The sequence below is a fragment of the Oncorhynchus masou genome, unplaced genomic scaffold (assembly GCF_036934945.1).
Source record: "Oncorhynchus masou masou isolate Uvic2021 unplaced genomic scaffold, UVic_Omas_1.1 unplaced_scaffold_1639, whole genome shotgun sequence".
Classification (NCBI taxonomy): Eukaryota; Metazoa; Chordata; class Actinopteri; order Salmoniformes; family Salmonidae; genus Oncorhynchus; species Oncorhynchus masou.
Genome location: NW_027006497.1, coordinates 70056 through 75649, shown reverse-complemented (window position 1 = coordinate 75649; position 5594 = coordinate 70056).

Below are 5594 nucleotides of genomic sequence, written 5' to 3'. Positions count from 1 at the left end.
ACAGTGCTGTAGGGAGAGAGAGAGTTGAATCAACTTCATTTCCACTTTTAATCAAACAAAAAATATATGTTTTTCCTACTGATCACATTGAAACAGTGTGGATAACTGATTGGATTTAACAAAACGTTATGAATGTAAAGAAATTGATGGAATTGTTATTAAAAAAAAGTACTTTTAACATAAATCCAATGGCTTTGAATTCCCGTTGGTTGACAACTCAGTCCACTGGGTGATCTACAAAGCCTCACATATGAGAGGGTTGGGTAGAGCATGGTAAATACACATGGTCCTGTCTGGTAGAGCATGGTGAATACACATGGTCCTGTCTGGTAGAGCATGGTGAATACACATGGTCCTGTCTGGTAGAGCATGGTGAATACACATGGTCCTGTCTGGTAGAGCATGGTGAAAACACATGGTCCTGTCTGGTAGAGCATGGTGAATACACATGGTCCTGTCTGGTAGAGCATGGTGAATACACATGGTCCTGTCTGGTAGAGCATGGTGAATACACATGAGCATGGTGAATACACATGGTCCTGTCTGGTAGAGCATGGTGAATACACATGGTCCTGTCTGGTAGAGCATGGTGAATACACATGGTCCTGTCTGGTAGAGCATGGTGAATACACATGGTCCTGTCTGGTAGAGCATGGTGAATACACATGGTCCTGTCTGGTAGAGCATGGTCCTGTCTGGTAGTGAATACACATGATCCTGTCTGGTAGAGCATGGTGAATACACATGGTCCTGTCTGGTAGAGCATGGTGAATACACATGGTCCTGTCTGGTAGAGCATGGTGAATACACATGGTCCTGTCTGGTAGAGCATGGTGAATACACATGGTCCTGTCTGGTAGAGCATGGTGAATACACATGGTCCTGTCTGGCTGGGTTGGTAGAGCATGGAGCTTGCATTGACAAGAATAGTGGGTTTGATTCCCAGGGCTACGCATACGTATAATGTATACACGCATGACCATAAATGGCTTTGCATAAAAGCTTCTGCGAAAATTATATATATTAACATATATTAGTATATATTAAGACATCTCTTGAGTCATCTTGCGGGTGAATTAAATTAACTTGAATTGGCAAAATGTGGAGAATTGACATTAACATTACATATCATTTTTCTTCAGAGGTTAAAGCAAATTGAGAATCATTTGATAGAGTGCAGTGTTGCTTTGGGGACCAACGTGAGGGTCAAAAATAAAGTGGTGGTCTCCGCTTAATTAACAAATTTATTTTTTATTATCTTGTTGACTGAATTAATGCCTTAAGATGATTAGATAGGCCTAAAAGATCTCCCATCTGTGTTGTGTGGTTTTGTTATCATCTGATTACTGCAACAGGCTGTGTTATCATCTGATTACTGCAACAGGCTGTGTTATCATCTGATTACTGCAACAGGCTGTGTTATCATCTGATTACTGCAACAGGCGGTGTTATCATCTGATTACTGCAACAGGCAGTGTTATCATCTGATTACTGCAACAGGCTGTGTTATCATCTGATCTGCATGTGTTATCTGCAGGCTGTGTTATCATCTGATTACTGCAACAAGCTGTGTTATCATCTGATTACTGCAACAGGCTGTGTTATCATCTGATTACTGCAACAAGCTGTGTTATCATCTGATTACTGCAACAAGCTGTTTATCATCTGATTACTGCAACAGGCATTACTGCAACAGGCTGTGTTATCATCTGATTACTGCAACAAGCTGTGTTATCATCTGATTACTGCAACAAGCTGTTTATCATCTGATTACTGCAGCAGGCTGTGTTATCATCTGATTACTGCAACAGGCTGTGTTATCATCTGATTATCAACAGGCGGTGTTATCATCTGATTACTGCAACAGGCTGTTATCTGATTACTGCAACAGGCAGGCTGTGTTATCATCTGATTACTGCAACAGATTACTGCAGCAGGTGTTTATCATCTGATTACTGCAACAGGCTGTGTTATCATCTGATTACTGCAACAGGCTGTGTTATCATCTGATTACTGCAACAGGCTGTGTTATCATCTGATTACTGCAACAGGCTGTGTTATCATCTGATTACTGCAACAGGCTGTGTTATCATCTGATTACTGCAGCAGATTACTGCTGTTATCATCTGATTATCATCTGATTATCATCTGATTACTGCAACAGGCTGTGTTATCATCTGATTACTGCAACAGGCTGTGTTATCATCTGATTACTGCAACAGGCTGTGTTATCATCTGATTACTGCATTACTTACTGCAACAGGCTGTGTTATCATCTGATTACTGCAGCAGGCTGTGTTATCATCTGATTACTGCAACAGGCTGTGTTATCATCTGATTACTGCAACAGGCTGTGTTATCATCTGATTACTGCAACAGGCTGTGTTATCATCTGATTACTGCAGCAGGCTGTGTTATCATCTGATTACTGCAACAGGCTGTGTTATCATCTGATTACTGATTACTCTGCACTGCAACAGGCTGTGTTATCATCTGATTACTGCAGCAGGCTGTGTTATCATCTGATTACTGCAACAGGCTGTGTTATCATCTGATTACTGCAACAGGCTGTGTTATCATCTGATTACTGCAGCAGGCTGTGTTATCATCTGATTACTGCAACAGGCTGTAAGAGGAGGACTGAGGAGTTATACAACCCGGTGTACAAGTCTATCTTCCCGAGACCACAGTAAACGTCACCATGAAGTCAAAAGCAACAGCATTCATGCCAAGAGAAAATGTGAGAAAAACATGGCAAAGGAATGATATTCAGACATTGAGGGGATCGGTTGGGCTCAGTGGAGGGGCAGTTTCCTGGACCCAGATTAGGCCTAAAACTACTCCTGAACTAAAAAGCACACTCAATGGAGAATCCCCATTAAAAAATGCTTTTTAGTCCAGGATCAGGCAGAATCTGTGTTCGGGAAACCATCCTTCAATGTTTTCATGGCTAAACATAAACACAAAGGTCTGAGTACAACAAAGATGTGTGAAATAGCAGAGGACCCTTACAGGGGGCAGAAGTTGTTGGCTCAGCAAAACAACATCTAATGTGCTCACAACAGCTTCTGAAAGTACCTGACGGTCTCCAGGCCGTGAGGCGAATAAAAACGCTCTCTCTCAAAATATTTCACCTTCCCTATGCGTTCTTGTTAAAGGTGCTGCATTGTGATTTCAGAAAAGGTCTATAATACATCTGCAGTAATAGTTGTATGATAGTGTTTCACAGTATTACTTACGCACCAGTGCAGTGAAAGTGTTTTTTCGCATGGTTTGTAACTTATTTTGTACATAATGTTCATGCTACCATCTTTCATGAACCGAAAAGAGTTTCTGAACAGAACAGCGACAACTCCCCTCGAACTGGACAAAGATTTTCCCTCTAATGAGTCTGACCCAAAGGATATAATGTTGCTCCCGGACAAGGTCCAAATCCCCGTCATTTGCATGAAGAAAAGAAGGAGATACAGGGGTGCAGATCAGGGTGCCTTGTGAGAATCCGTAGGCAATTGGCTAAATGCTCATACAGAAGTGGCTCTCCTAGTGGCCGGGGACTTTAATGCAGGCAAACTTAAATACGTTTTACCTAATTTCTACCAGCATGTCACATGTGCAACCAGAAGAAGAAAAAAAACGATAGACCACCTTTCTCCTGTCGTGGAAATTTCCTGTAATTACCAAATCATGAGAGCAAACCACACACAAGTCAGAGTTATCATAAAGTCCATCTTTAATTATATGAGCTCCATCACAACCCTGTGACTCTCAGATTAATTCAGTGTATATAAATGAATTCTCTGAGAGTCCCTTACAAATTGCAACTGAGATCCTTTATAGCAAAAACACACATAGCCAGACAGCATTGGCATAATTTATCGTTCAGCTTTGTCTCCTAAACTATGTTCTTTTCTCAAACTCAGAACCATAAACAAATCCTCATATCAACAGGCATATATCACATCCACCCTATCTTGACAAGATCACAGAGACACATTGACTGGCACACAGACATTGTGAATCCAAGAGATACACGCTTGACCTCTCCCCTCTCTCCGGCCCAAGTAACTTAGTCCTGACAGAGAACAGATGACTGCAACCCGGCCACAGTATTATACAAAAATAAACATTCTGATGAGAAGTAACTTACAAACATATGATGAATATAAAACATCTTACCTTACATGTTACCAACTAATTCTGATTATTCCCCAACAGGGCACACACAGAGACACATACAAAGCTCTCCCTCACCCTCCATTTGGCAAATCTGACCAGAATTATATCCTCCTGATTTCTGCTTAAAAGCTCAAGTAAAGCAGGAAGTACCAGTGACTCGCTCAATACAGAAGTGGTCAAATGACGCGGTTGCAAAGCTACAGGACCGTTTTGCTAGAACAGACTGGAATATCTCCCGGGATTCATCCCGGATGAATGGCATTGAGGTGTATGCCATCTCATTCCACCGGCTTCATCATAAAGTGCATCAACAATGTCATCCCCACAGTTACTGTACGTATATATGTGGCAGGGTTTGCAAACTATTACCGACTACAAAGAGAAACCCAGCCGCGAGCTGCCCAGTGATGCAAGCCTACCAGACGGGCAAAATCAAATCAAATCTAACTGCCTTTTATGCTCGCTTCGAGGCAAGCAACACTGAAGGATGCATGAGAGCACCAGCTGCTCCAGACGAATGTGTGATCACGATCTCCGTAGCAGATGTGAGCAAGACCTTTAAACAGGTCAACATTCACAAGGCCGCGGGGCCAGACGGATTACCAGAAGTGGTACCGGAGCGCCAAGTCTAGGTCCAAAAGGCTCCTTAACAGCTTCTACCCCCAAGCCATAAGCCTGCTGAACACTTAATCAAATGTCTACCTGGACTATTTGGCTACCCCCCCCCCCCGCCTGTTTTGACACTGCTACTACTCACTGCTTATTATCTATGCATAGTCACTTTACCCCTACCTACATGTACAAATTACCTCAACTAACCTGTCGAGATCATTTGACTAGGTACCGAGTCAACCTGTCAACCTGACCTGTTGAGGTACATTGACCCAGTAAAAGTATTACCATTTTATTATTTACTTTACATTAGTTTATTTTGTAAATACTTTATTAAATCTGCATTGATGGTTAAGGGCTTGGAAGTAAGCATTTAATGTTAAGATCCTGTTGTATTTGGTGCATGTGACAAATACAATTTGATTTGATTGTTTGTGATATTGGCGTCGAAATGGGAAAGTTGTTTTGACTAGGTGGTTGTGTTATCTAGTGGAAATCCCTCTATTGTTTCCTGGTTGTGTTATCTAGTGGAAATCCCTCTATCGTTTCCTGGTTGTATTATCTAGTGGAAATCCCTCTATCGTTTCCTGGTTGTGTTATCTAGTGGAAATCCCTCTATCGTTTCCTGGTTGTGTTATCTAGTGGAAATCCCTCTATCGTTTCCTGGTTGTGTTATCTAGTGGAAATCCCTCTATCATTTCTTGTTGGTTCAATTTCACTTTATGTGAGAAAACAAGCACTGAATAGTATAGGGAATCATTGTACCATCTAAATCACTGTTAAATATCTTCAAAAAATACAAAAGA